Raw genomic sequence first — 14191 nt, forward strand, 5'->3', positions numbered from 1 at the left:
TGGAGCAGGGGGCTGTGGCAGTGTGCCAGGACTTACCAATTTGTTTCATTTCCTGAGTTAGCAATTGGGATACATCGGTCAATAACAGTATCTCAGCCAATAACCTAGAAGAGTAGAGGGAAAATTGTTTTTCCTCCCTGACACACTTCACCTGTTTTCTGGATGGCATGAGAAAATTCTAGCGGAAGCTAATTTGGGACTTGCAAACAGATGCACATGTCCTTATTGCTGTGAATGCTTAGGCAAATAAAGTAATCGTTCCTGCATTCATTTCCTTGTCAGTGATAGGAATAACGTTGGTTTTATAAGCAGAAAGAGTTAGGGGTCCCTGGAAAAAGAAAGACTGACATAGCTTTCTTGACATAAGAAAAATCATTTTAGCCCCCTGAGGCATCTTGTGAAAAATGTAAGAACAAATGGCCAGTATCAGGCCAGGAGACAGCCTAATCATATGAGGGACAATAAATCACTGGTAAAACTCCCAGTGCTGATTCAAAAGGGAAGACTGACCTGAGGCACCTTCTTGAGTTATCTCCGCAGGATCTAAACCCCTTTGAGCACTCAGATGTGGACCAATGGGAGCCAGAGAACTGATGATGCTGACCCTTGCTGCCCTCATGACCTTGACCTGGACTCAGTCACCTTAGGATGACTTTTGCCCCAGCTCCATGCTGTATTCCCCATTGTGCAAGCCCCTTGATGAATATGCATGCACCCTTAGCTTCAAACTTCCCCAGTTTTGTTGTTCAGGGCACATTGCTTTGGGAAAGATACTCAGTATTGTCCTTTGCTTGTTGCAAGCAAAGGCCTTCCTTTTCCTTTTCTTTCAAACCAAAGACCACAACCAAACCGTTGTGTCTTTTGGCTCAACATCCACCACAAGGCAAAACCGGTTTCCTGTAACAGTTCTGGTACTTGGAATTGTTGCAAGTATTGCCAAATGACAAAACTGAAACAATTTAGTAACAAGTTTGGTGTTCTTTACACAAGGAAAAACGACCCTTGCACTGGGGGAATCCAGTGCCTGACAAGCAGTACAGGACTGATCTGGAGGATTGGGGGCCAAGACCCCTATTGCCAGTAGGCAAGACCCCTATTGCTATAAGTGGCAATAGGGAGGCACGCACGATTGACGGGGAGGTTGGGGGCTTCCTTTCAAGGCTAGCAGGGCCTATTTTCCAGGGTAAGAGGAGCTAGCTAAAGCTGAGTTGCAGAATTATGTATGATTGGTGTATTTTAGGTGTCCACGACAGGTGTTTCTTATAAGTGCAGGCTGACTTAAGTTTAGATTTGTGATGTGGGCTGGGCCCCTGAGGCGGCCTCCATTTTGTGGATCCCAATAGATGAATTAACTTCATCCACATTAAATGAGTTAACACAGAGAAGAGGTCCTGACACGTAAGAAGGGGTCACTGAAGGCTGGTAGTTATTATTGGTAGTGGTGCTGTAGCAGGATTCTCACACAGAGTCCTGACACCCAGGCTTTTCTTTCCAGGAAGCAACTTTATTTGCACCGGCACTGCTCAGTTAGGTTCGTACCCGAAGAACTGAGCACCCAACACCATGTGGAATCGTTTTTTAGGCATTTTCTATTTCTTTGTCTCCCATATATGGTAACACACACAAACATGCGTCTGATTAAGTGGTCTCATGTTACAAGGTCATGAGGGATGTTGTCACCTAAGGGCATAGCCAGGTTACCTTGAGGGTTTTTTTTTTTCCTCTTTTTTCCTTTTCTCTCTCTTTTTTTTTTTCCTCTTCTCTTTTTTTTCCTCTCCTTGGGGAGGGGACCCTACCACAGTGTTCCTGTTATCAGCCAATTGCAGATGGTGTAGGAGGAGCAAGGTCTTAGGAGCTTATACCACTCCTGACACTCTATCATCCTCTCTGGCTCCGTGTGTCTTTTCCTCAACTACTTGTAATATGACCCTCAAATATGACTGAGTGTGTGTGTGTGTGTGTGTTTTAATTTGTGCTTTATTGCGTAGATAATTTATTGCACAAATAACATTTCTTGTTCCTTGCCTCTTCTGTCTGAACTTTGGGCAGTACCAAAGCTTTTCTAAAAATCTCTAACTAATCAGACATACGTAATTGTGTTCTAAACCATTTCATGTGACTCATGGCCACGGTCTCACTTGTTTGTGCGTATGACTCATTTGATCTGGGAGCTGGTGTGTCCCTGAACCAGGACAAGGATTTTGAGCCCTATTATCATGCATGACCAGGAAGAGATCAAAGTAGCCTTTATTTTTCTTTCTGAAACTTAATACAAACTGACAGACCATAAGCGGCAATTCCTGCATCCTGTGTCAGGTCCAAGGAACATGCTACACCTCCTGACCTCTCCCTGACCTCTACCATTCTCCGGGTACTTAAGGAAATCTACTTCCCCCCTCACCCCTTCTCTCCTCCTTGCTTTACTCTCCAAGTTCTGCTAAATAAAAAGTGTCACACCTCCAGGTTCCCTTCAAAACATTGTACAGTACTTGTTTGTTTGAAAAAAAGAGGGGAAGAATGAAAGTTACTGGCGGTTCCTGCCTCTGAAGAACCGCCCCGTCACACACACCCCCACTTCAACATGGGGTATGCAACTCCTGGAAAGGGAGATTAGCTGAAAATGACTTTGAACTTGGTTGGGACAGACTGACCCCTAAAATGTATGTAATTTTTTCAATCTCAAGTGGCTACTGAACTGATGGGGTGGAGGAGAGACTTTCGATTCAGTCTTGGATAAACCTTTTGGCAATTGTGTGAGGTTGGACAAATTTATATGAAAGCCAGTAGTGGGGATAGAACCTGCTTTCATCTAATAATGTTTGTAAAAATCCTATGGGGGCTTAACAAAAAAGATTTATTTTTTTTTAATTCAGAATGCAAAAGACAATAGATAAATTGAATCTGGAATGTCTTCTACTTTAAAATTCACATCTTTGGTGTTAAATTCAATGTTAATTCTTGCATTTCCACTTTAATAGTACTGGATTCAGTATGGAGTTAAGCATGATTGGTGTTTTTGAGTGCAGTAGCTGTGCACCCTGCCTGAAAATTTCTAAAAGCCAGTTATTTTTTTCATTACTATAAGAATAACTATAGTAGAGCTGTCAAACTTAGCAAATGAAAATACAGAACTCCTATATTCTGAAATATTTAACCAGGCATCCTATATTTATCTGGTAACACTAAATTAGAGAAAAATCCGAAAAAATAAAGAAAGAAATTAAAAATTAAAATGTTGACAATGCCATAAAACTAGGCTGGGCAGGGGCTGGTATCAGATTCACTGATATCAGAAAATCATTTATATGAGTCAGGCACAGATACTGGACCCTGACTCTGCAAGATCAAAGATATTCAGATAAAACCAGAGAAATTAGTTTTAATGTAGACAACAAATAAAAGCTTAATGTCTGTAAGTAACATAAAGTGGTTAAATTTTTGGAAGGAAATACCCAGTGACCTATTAGAAAAATTACAAAAGGCTATGAAATAAAAATTCACAGCAAATGAATGTGAATTAGTCCAAATGGCTAAGAAACATGAAATAAATGGGAAAACATAAAAAAGTAATTGAGATAATTTTATACACTCTCAAATTTTTATTTTTATACACTCTCAAGTGCCCAACTTGAAAAGTGACATTTTGTTCCACTTAAAATGCCTTTACTGGACCACTATCTTACACCCTACCCAAAAATTAACTAAAAAATGGATTAAAGACTTGACTCTAAGAACCAAAACATAAAACTAGAAGAAAACATCAGTGGTAAGCTCCATGTCACCAGTCTTGGCAATGTTTTCTTCCTTTTTTTTTTTTTTTTTTTTTGGTCCATTTACTTATTTTGAGAAAGAGGGAGGAGTGTGTGCACATGGGTGGGGGAGGGGCAGAAAGGGAGAAAGAGAGAGAGAATCCCAAGCAAGCTCCAAACTGTCAGTGCAGAGCTGGATGTGGGGTTCAAACTCATAAACCTCACAAACCTCACAAACCATGAGATCATGATCTGAGCTGAAATCAAGAGTTGGACGCTTAACCAATTGAGCCACCTGGGTATCCCTTGGCAATGTTTTTTTTTGTTTTGTTTTTTTAATTTGCCTCCAAAAGCAAAGACAACAAAAGCAAAAATAAACAAATGGGATTACATCAAACTAAAAAGCCTCTACACAAGAAAATCAACACAATGGAAAGGCAACATAGGAAAAGGGAGAAAATATTTGCAAATTATATATTTAATAAGGAGTTACTATCCAAAATATATATATGGAACTCAATACAACTCAATAACAAAAAACAAACAGTTCAATTAAAAATGGGTAGAGGACCTGAGTAGACATTTTGCCAGAGAAGACATACAGATGGCCAACAGGTAAATGAAAAGATGCTCAACACCACTAATCATTAGGCCAATGCAAATCAAAACCACAATGAAATATCAACTCACACCTGCTAGAGTGGCTATTATCAAAAAGACAAGAAACAACCAAGTGTTGACAAGGATAGGGAGAAAAGGGAACACTTGTGTACTGTTGGTAGGAGTGTAAATTGCTACAACCACTATGGAAAGGAATTAGAAGTTACTCAAGAAGTTAAAAATAGATCTGCACTATGGTCTAGCATTTCCACTTCTGAGTACTTGTCCAAAGAAATGAAAACACTATTTTGAAAAAACATATACATCCCCCTGTTTACTGCAGCATTATTTACAATAATCAAGTTATGGAAACAACCATGTGTCTATCAATAGACGAATGCATAAAAAATTGTGAGATATATATATATATATATATATATATATATATATATGTATATACATATGTATCTATGTATATACTCTATGTATATACATATGTATATACATAGATAGAGAGAGAGAGAGAGAGAGTTAGTACAGACTTCACTACTTAAAGCCTTGGTCTTATACATGACTGCCCCCACTTCAGACACCAGCCACAATTTCAAGGGGTCCTTAAGCCACCAACACCAACTGTCTGCAAATTTGGAGGTTCCCACAAACCCTCTCAGTTTCAATAATTCAACAGAACAACTTAAGAAAGAGTATACATATGATTACAGTTTTAAATTTTTTTTTAATGTTTCTATTTATTTTTGAGACAGAGAGAAACAGAGCATGAGCAGGGGAGGGGCAGAGAGAGAGGGAGACACAGAATCTGAAACAGGCTCCAGGCTCCGAGCTGTCAGCACAGAGCCTGACGCGGGGCTCAAACTCACGGACCGTAAGATCATGACCTGAGCCGAAGTCGGAAGCCCAACCGACCGAGCCACCCAGGCATCCCTGATTACAGTTTTAAAGGATACAACTCAGAGGTAGTCAAATAATGAGACACAAAGAGCTAGGACTGGTTCACAAACCTGAAGCCTTGTGCCCTCTCCTCAAGGAATCAAGGGTATATCCCCCTCCCAGAACATTGATGGGTTCACCTTCACTGAGTAACTGATGGGTAATGGAGTTTTATTAAGTGGGTATAATTAATCAAATCATCGACCACATAAATGAACTCAATCTTCCACCACTTTTCCTTCCCAAAAGGTCAGAGAGCTGAAAATCCCAATGCTGTGTTTGGTCTTTTGGTGACCAACCCCTGGTCTAAAGATCTAAGGGTCAATCGTGAGTCACCTCATTAGCATAACTCAGTGATCCAAGGGGCTCATGAATAGTAAAAACACTTCCACTTGAGAAATTCCAAAGGTTTTAGAAGCTCTCTATGCCGGGAACCAGGGACATAGGCCAAGAAAGGGTGAGGGAGGAGAGAAATAAGCAGCAAGCATTTGAAAAGTGAAGTTCTATAGATCAGTGTTTTTCAAACTTGAGGTTATGACCCACTCATGAAAAAACAATTTAGTTCACAGGAAACCAGTATTACTGATAATAGGACAGAGCAGAAAATATCAGATTATATCATGTATAGTAAGGATAAATCAATTTCTGGAAAAAAATTTAGAGTGATATATACAGCTAGACATAGATATAGTCCAGTAGACATATATACACAGACACTCCTATAAATGCATTTACAGGAATGTAACATGGAGTTTTACTGTCGTTTAAGGTCAGAAATATTTAAGGCCAGTGCCTCAAATGGGCAGATAACATTAGGTATTTTTAACGTGTCTTGTGACACCTTAAATGATATATCACATCATTTTATTCATGTTTTCTTTTCAGTATCAATTACTATTAGGATTTCAAAAAACATTTTAATTAGCATACAAGTTATTTGAAAATAATGCAGCTCATATGATGAATTGTCCTTTTTCTCTCGTTAAAACAAACACTTTGTGCAATATCTATGTTAATTTTTTGTTTTACCACCCAATCAATGAGCTGAAAGTTGTAAATCCACTTTGTTCCATGGAAATGTGGCCACTCAGTCATCAAAATAAGAAACTCCAGCCAAGAATTCTCCCAAGAAAGAGTTCCTATTGAGTTATAGTGCTGATGGAGTACAGTTCCAGATTTCTTATATTAATCGAATCCCTTTCGCAACTGCTTGGTCTACGGGAACATTAATTCAATATGTTACAGATATGTATTGTTCCAGGCCCCCACATGGGCACTGGGGGTACAGCAGCAAAAAGACAGATGCAATATCTACCAGATGCAAGCTTTGTAAACAGAGGCAACAAAGCTGACCAGGGCAGTGAGAGAGGCCTCCCTGAAGAAGCAATGGTTGAGTTAACATCTGAAAGTTGGCCATGCAGAAAGGGAAGTACTGGGACCCAAGACAAAACAGAGGCAAAGAAATGGAAGGAACCACAGTATAACTGGACAGGGGTAGGTAACAAGAGAGGGACTAAGAGATGAAGTCTGAGACAGACAGGAACAAGAGTTAAAAGAATTTAAAAGCAGGGCTCCTGGGTGGCTCAGTCGGTTAAGCATCCAACTTCAGTTCAGGTCATGATCTTAACGGTTCGTGGGTTTGATCCCCGCGTCAGGCTCTGTGCTGACAGCTGAGAGCCTGGAGCCTGCTTCAGCTTCTGTGACTCCCTCTCTCTCTGCCCCTCCCCCACTAGCGCTCTGTCTTTGTCTCTCAAAAAATAAATAAACTTGAAAAAAATTTAAAAAAAGAATTTAAAAGCCACCTTATATTTTCTAAGTATTATTTAAAAGCCAGTTCCTATGGGGTGATTAGATTTTCCATTTAGTAACTTTTCTAAATAGCACTGTGGGGCTATTTCATTCTTTTTCATTGCCAAGTAGTGTTGCATTGTATATATAAACCACATCTCCTTTACCCATTCATCAGTTGATGGACATTTGGACTCTTTCCATGATTTGGCTATTGTTGACAGAGCTGCTATGAACATTGGGGTACAAGTGCCCCTCTGCATCAGCACTTTCCTATCCTTTGGATAAATTCCTAGTAGTGCTATTGCTGGGTCGTAGGGTGGATCTATTTTTTAATTTTTTGAGGAACCTCCAAACTGTTTTCCCGAGTGGCTACACCAGTGTGCGTTCCCACAACAGTTCAAGAAAGTTCCCATTTCTCCACATCCTCGCCAACATCTGTTGTTTCCTGAGTTGTTCATTTTAGCCACTCTGACTGGTGTGAGGTGGTATCTCAATGTGGTTTTGATTTGTACTTACCTGCTGATGAGAGACATTGAGCATCTTTTCATGTGTTTGTTGACCATCTGGATGTCTTCTTTGGAAAAGTGTCTATTCATTTCTTCTGACCATTTCTTCACTGGCTTATTTGTTTTTTCGGTATTGAGTTTGGTTAAGTTCTCTAAAGATCTTGGATACTAACCCTTTATCTGATATGTCATTTGCAAATATCTTCTCCCATTGTGTTGGTTGCCTTTTAGTTTTGTTGATTGTTTCCTTTGCAGTGCAGAAGCTTTTTATCTTGATGAGGTCCCAATAGTTCATTTTTGCTTTCATTTCCCTTGCCTTCAGAGACGTGTTGAGTAAGAAGTTGCTGCAACTGAGGTCAAAGAGGTTGTTGCCTGTGTTCTCCTCTAGGGTTTTGATGGTTTCCTGTCTCACATTTAGGTCTTTCATTCATTTTGAGTTTATTTTTGTGTATGGTGTAATAAAGTGGTCCAGTTTCATTCTTCTCCATGTTGCTGTCCAGTTCTCCCAGCACCATTTGCTAAAGAGACTGTCTTTTTTTCCATTGGATACTCTTTCCTGCTGTGTCAAAGATTAGTTGGCCATACATCTGTCGGTCCAATTCTGGGTTCTCTATTCTATTCCATTGGTCTATGTGTCTGTTTTTGTGCCAATACCATACTGTCTTGATGATTACAGCTTTGTAGTAGAGGTTAAAGTCCAGGGTTGCTATGCCTCCTGCTCTGGTTTTCTTTTTCAACATAACTTTGGCTATTCAGGGTCTTTTGTGGTTTCATATAAATTTTAGGATTGTTTGTTCTAGCTCCACGAAGAATGCCAGTGCAATTTTGATTGGGATTGCACTGAATGTGTAGATTGCTTTGGGTAGTATTGACATTTTAACAATATTTGTTCTTCCAACCCATGAGCATGGAATATTTTTCAATTTCTTTGTGTCTTCTTCAATTTCTTTCATAAGTTTTCTATAGTTTTTAGCATACAGATCTTTTACATCTTTAGGTAGGTTTATTTCTAGTATTTTATGGTTCTCGGTGCAATTATAAATGGGATCAATGTCTTGATTTCTCTTTCTGTTGTTTCATTATTGGTGTATAGAAAGTATGAGGTAATATTTAACACATGGCTGGTACAGTTAATTTAGGCTAAGGAGCTGCAAGTTTAAAATGTCCTTTTTTCACACCTGTTTTGCCTCAGCTATCATAATAACCATATTTTTTTAAAAGCACCAATGTTTGCAACTGAATCATTTCCTAACACTATAAAAATAGAATCTAGTACTTGGAGACAAGAGCTATAGGTCCCCAACTTGACTTAATATGAAATTCCCACTTTTAAAATCTAAGAGATTAATTTATAATTTTTTTGTTTTATTATGTAGATTTTTGGAGAATATTCAGATTTTTTTAAAAAAAAATTTAATGTTTATTTATTTTTGAGAGAGATAGAGACAGAGCACGATCAGGGGAGGGGCAGAGAGAGAGGGAGATACAGAATCTGAAGCAGGTTCCAGGCTCTGAGCTGTCAGCACAGAACCCAATGCAGGGCTCAAACCCACGAACCACAAGATCATGACCTGAGCCAAACTCAGATATTCAACCAACTGAGCCACTCGGGCGCCCCTGGAGAATTTTCAGATTTTTAAATAGATTTTAAATGAATTCTGATGCTGTGCATTTTGCCTTGATATACCTAGGTCATGCATAGTCATTTATTTCCACTTTTGAAATAGCATCTTATTTTCATTTTGCCTTTACTGCAAAAGTTAGAAAAAAATTTATTACTAGAAAAATTCTATCCTAAAAATACACACACACACACACACACACACACACACACACACACACACACATTCCATTACTGAATTATCTGGGACTCCTTTGATTGAAAAATGAGAGAAACCCAGCTCAAATTAATTTAAACCAAAAAGGAGGATTTTATTGGCTCACAACCCCAAACCACATGATCATAGGTATGACAAGAACTAAAACACTAGAATCTTTTTTAAAATTTTCGTTAAGTTTATTTATTTTGAGAAAGACAGAGATAGTGTGTGAGCAGGAGAGGGGCAGAGAGAGAAAGGGAAAGAGAGAGAATCCCAAGCAGGCTCTACACTGTCAACGCAGAGCCTGATGTGAGGATCCCACTCACAAAACTGTGAGATCATGACCTGAGCAGAAACCAAGAGTCAGATGCTTAACGCACTGAGCCACCCAGGCACCCTTAAAGACTAGATCAGACAGTTGCCTCTGTCTCTTGTTTCTGATTCTCTCTGCAAGTTCTCTGAAGCTGCAGGTTTCTTCACAGGACAGGGGACGTGGCAGTCAGCTATGGATAGCACACATCCTAATAGTTCTGCAGCCAGGAAGGAAAGTACTCTTTCCCCAGATCAGTTGTGAAAAGCTCCCTGGGTGAGAATTCTGATTGGGTGAGAATTCTGACCTTTGTCACGTGATCATCTCTAGCCCAGTTACCACACAGGAAGTGACTGCCCTTCCATGACTGGGGACTGCCAATAGAACCACATGGATAGAAGGAATGCTTTGGATGGGCAAAAAAGGAGTTATAATATAAGCAGAAATAAATGTTAACTGAAGTTACTGACTGGAAAAATGTGAATAGAAACATCTTTGAGAATAAAATTCATTACTTTAAATCAAATGTATCGTCTGCCATCAAAAAGTCCCTTTAATATACCACAGAATATTGACATCATCTTAATATGTTTGTCTCTTCCACTGAATAACAAACTCTCCAAAGAAGCAATTATGTGATATTCGGATCTGTAATGCGGTGTCTAACTTTGTACCTACCGCATAGCAGATGATCAAGAGATGTTTTTGAACTGAGCACATAAGTACACAGTAAAATCCCTTGCAGATAGGCAGTAAAGCATGGGCCATTCACAACCATTGGCCTCTTTACAACTATAATCCTAGACACATGCACCCCACTCCCTTACTAATCTTCAAGTTTTTTTTTTTTTAATTTATAGAATAATGGGTATTGTGTAGAAACTATGATGATTACCCGACAAACCTATTCATTATTCATCCCTTCTTCCTGGATACAGAACGAAATCACTTTTCTCAGACTCCCTTATATTTGAGTGTGGTCATGTAAGTACAGACCAGTGGAAGGAAGTTTTATACGCTACTTCTGATATGAGGCTTTGGACTACCTCCTCGATATTCTATTCCTCCTTTCTACTGGAGTCCAGATCAACCACACCTCATTCATGCAGATGATGACATTGCCTGAGGAGACTGTGAGGTCACGCAATGGAGGAAACCTGGATCACAGAATGACCACACTGAAAATGGAAGCACATAGTAGAGGAAGGAAAAAGTGGAATTTAAAATGCAGGAAACTGGAGCACCTGGGTGGCTCAGTCGGTTAAACAGCTGACTCCTGATTTGGGCTCAGGTCATGATCTCACAGTTTGTGAGCTCAAGCCCCACAGAGGGCTCTGTGTTGATAGCAAGGATCCTGCTCTGGGATTCTTTCCCTCTCTCTGCCCCTCCCCCTGCTTGTGCTCTCTCTGTCTCCCAAAATAAGTAAATAAATAAACTTTTTTAAAAATGCAGGAAACTGCATGGAGAAAATGAGCTTGCACTGGAACTGAGAAATGAGAGATGTTTCAGGTTTAGAGAAGCATTTTGGGATTTGTAGAGAATGTGTAGGAGACAAAGAGAGATCACTGGAAGAGAAGCATTTAAGAACTTGCTAGTTTTCATTGCATTTCCTTTTGACTTTTCTTTGACAATATAAATATCTAAAATATTTAAAAATCATTCCGGCCACCATACTTGTATTAATTTAAATGTGATACTAAGTCAATGTTAGTCTGGCCCTAGCAGCAGTCAAATCAAATCATCTTAGAGTTATTACCATAAAAACAGAATGAATAATGTTTTCCTACTGGAATTGAAATTATTCAGTTGCTCTTGAAGTTTAAGTTTTATTCTACTGGCAAAGAAGATTTTTAAGTCAGTTATTGGGCAAAGTGTACTAACACTAGTATTGAACAAGCATGTTGACAAATAGTGTCTCTAGAAGTAGAACCAGTTGGAAAGTAATTTAGAAAATGGGGATATGACTATATCTTTTTATTGTCATTGATCACAGTCAAAAGACTGTTTCTTTTGCTTGAAATTTTTATTTTGAAAAATTTCAAACCACAAAAAGTTATCAAATGGTACAGTAAATACTAATATGCTCTTCACCTAGATTCATCCTCTATTAACATTTTATTGCTTTCACTCTCTCTATATCTCTTGAAAATATTCTCTTATAATGTCTGTTTTCTTCTAGAGGATTATATTTTTCCTTTCGTAATTAAACTAAAAATCTCTCTGGCATAGATTTTTGTGTATAATGCGGTTGTGATCAAGATTCATTTTTTAGTGTTGATATCGGTGCTGTATTGCTTAATGCTATTTTCTGGGTTAAAAACCCTCCTTTTTTCTATTTGCTTTGTGATGTTAGGGTGGGACTCAATGAACCCCTGTCTCTTTTGCCACCCTGCCTCCTGTTCCATCCCACCAGTAAGACGCCATGGAAGGAGACTAGAAGTTCAAGAGGGACCAGGAACGTGCTCCTTTCTGTTACGCCTGTTAGTGTCACTCCTGCAGTGACCCTCAACACAGCAATGGCCTTGTTCAGTAGTAGTTGTTCTGGTTTCTAGTTATTTCTATACCCCCAGAACAAGCCCCATTGTGCAGGGAATCAGTCTTGCCAGCTGGTACCCCATCCTCTGAGATCCGGGGGCCCCGCACCCCATCTGATGGACCTCTCCTCCAAGCTTCTGGGTTCTAATAATCACAAGCCCCTCCTCTCAGACTACTCAGCCTAGCACTGGAAGCTGCCTCCTGCATGCACTCTCTGGTAACTACCTGTGTCCTTTTTGCCACTGCAATTCCCTAAGTTATGTACCACATTCCTCATATTCAGGTGTCTCTGTTAAAATAAGTGGTGTGATTTCTGGTTTCCTCACTGGACCTTGACTGACACAACAGCCCATGGCCCAGCATCACTCATTAAAGGACCATTCTCTCATCCAGTGTACCGTAATCGCATTTTGCACAAATCAAATTGCCGTATGTGGGTGGCAATTTGAAAGGTTCTTTGAACCTTTTTAGTTCCAAGGGTATATCTGCCCATCTCTATGCCAATATCTTACTGTCTTTGCTACTGTGGCTTTATAATCAATCTTGACATCCAGTGGTATTAATCTCATCCTGTTCATTTTCTTCAAGCTGAAGTTTTGAGTGCCCAGGCGTCATTTCTTTTAGTGTTTCCCGTGGCAATAGAGAACCTCTTTGCCCTCCCTGAAACAGCCTGCATCCAGTGACTGTGACATGCAAATCCAGAAGGATGAGGCCATTTAGGTCAGTGAAGGATGTACTTCTGGGCAACATTACCCCCGAGCTCCCTACCAGGACAGCTTAGGTTTTGCTAGTTTTGCCACATGCTAGGTGGACATCTCTCCCTGCCCACCCTTTCATAGATGGTGATCCCTAATAAACATCGCACTCCCCAGTGTCCATCCTGTCATCTGCTTTAGGAGACCCCAACCTGCACCAAGACCTAATCTCTGACACCTGCTATCCTCCTGGTTTTGGTGCTAAGAACTGAAACCGAGATCCTTGACTGCAAGAGTCTGTTTGCTTACTGGGCTAATGGGAAGTGAGTCATAAGCACTGTGGGAAAGAAAGAAAGGAAAGAAAGAAAGAAAGAAAGAAAGAAAGAAAGAAAGAAAGAAAGAAAGAAAGAAAGAGAAAAAGAGAGAAAGAAGGAAGGAAGGAAAGAAAGAAAGAGGGAGGGAGGAAAGAAAGAAAGAAAGAAAGAAAGAAAGAAAGAAAGAAAGAATCCATGAACTCAGAATATAAAACATGGCTTTGTTTGTACTAATAACTTCAGTGAAAGAAGAAAAGAAGGATGGATTCAAGAGCTAGAAGCTGAAGGGCACCACACAGATTATCATACTCCAGTTTTTTCATAATATTGTTTTAAGTCTTCTCTCTTCTTCTCTTGATCAGTATTTCCAGAGATTTGTCTATTTTAGTTAGTTTTTTTTTTTTACAGAACCAACTTTAAGTTGAGTCGATAGCTCTCATATTGTTGTTTTCCATTGTACCAATTTCTGCCTTAATTTTTCTCTTTTATTCTACTCTTCAGGTTTATTATTGTTCATCGTTTAACTTCTAAATATGGACACTGGGATTGTTAATTTTGATGGTCAACTCTTCTAAAGTAGAAGTATTTAAAGCTGTGAATTTCCCTCAAAGCATCATTTTTTAGATAATATTTTCACTCCCCACTCCGTAAGGTGGGCTCTCCATAGCGACTTCCTTTGGCAGAGTATGCTATCGAAAGGGGGAAAGAGTATAACTGCACAGTGGAGACCTGACAAATACTGCCTCAGCCAGGTGCGCAAGGTCTGTCTCAACAGCGATAGCTCATGTTGATAGTAATTACCACTGAAGTGACGTGATGTAAGTGGCGCTTTAGGTGCAGTCTTCCTCCCAAATACCATAATCCCAGGCTAATCATAAGAGAACATCAGACAAATTCCATAAGTGGGGCATCCTGCAAAATAT

General features: G+C 39.5%; 2 long non-coding RNA genes across 4 annotated transcripts in view; one reads left to right on the top strand and one right to left on the bottom strand.

Annotated features, from left to right (window-relative positions):
* The window catches only part of LOC112859350 (uncharacterized), a 232304-nt gene extending 219033 nt beyond the window's left edge, over positions 1-13271 (top strand). For all 3 annotated transcript variants that reach the window (XR_015246924.1, XR_015246923.1, XR_015246925.1), the window contains one exon: positions 6543-13271. This is a non-coding gene — a long non-coding RNA (uncharacterized LOC112859350). The remainder of the gene's footprint in view (positions 1-6542) is intronic.
* Positions 1-14191, bottom strand: part of LOC147572096 (uncharacterized) — a 56491-nt gene that overhangs the window by 29968 nt on the left and 12332 nt on the right. Inside the window, exons 2-3 of the long non-coding RNA XR_015246922.1 lie at positions 10771-10902; positions 37-104 (exon numbers count right to left, since the gene is read on the bottom strand). This is a non-coding gene — a long non-coding RNA (uncharacterized LOC147572096). The remainder of the gene's footprint in view (positions 1-36; positions 105-10770; positions 10903-14191) is intronic.

The sequence above is a fragment of the Puma concolor genome, chromosome F2 (assembly GCF_028749965.1).
Source record: "Puma concolor isolate L17-30 chromosome F2, mPumCon1.1.hap2, whole genome shotgun sequence".
In the NCBI taxonomy this organism is placed as follows: Eukaryota; Metazoa; Chordata; class Mammalia; order Carnivora; family Felidae; genus Puma; species Puma concolor.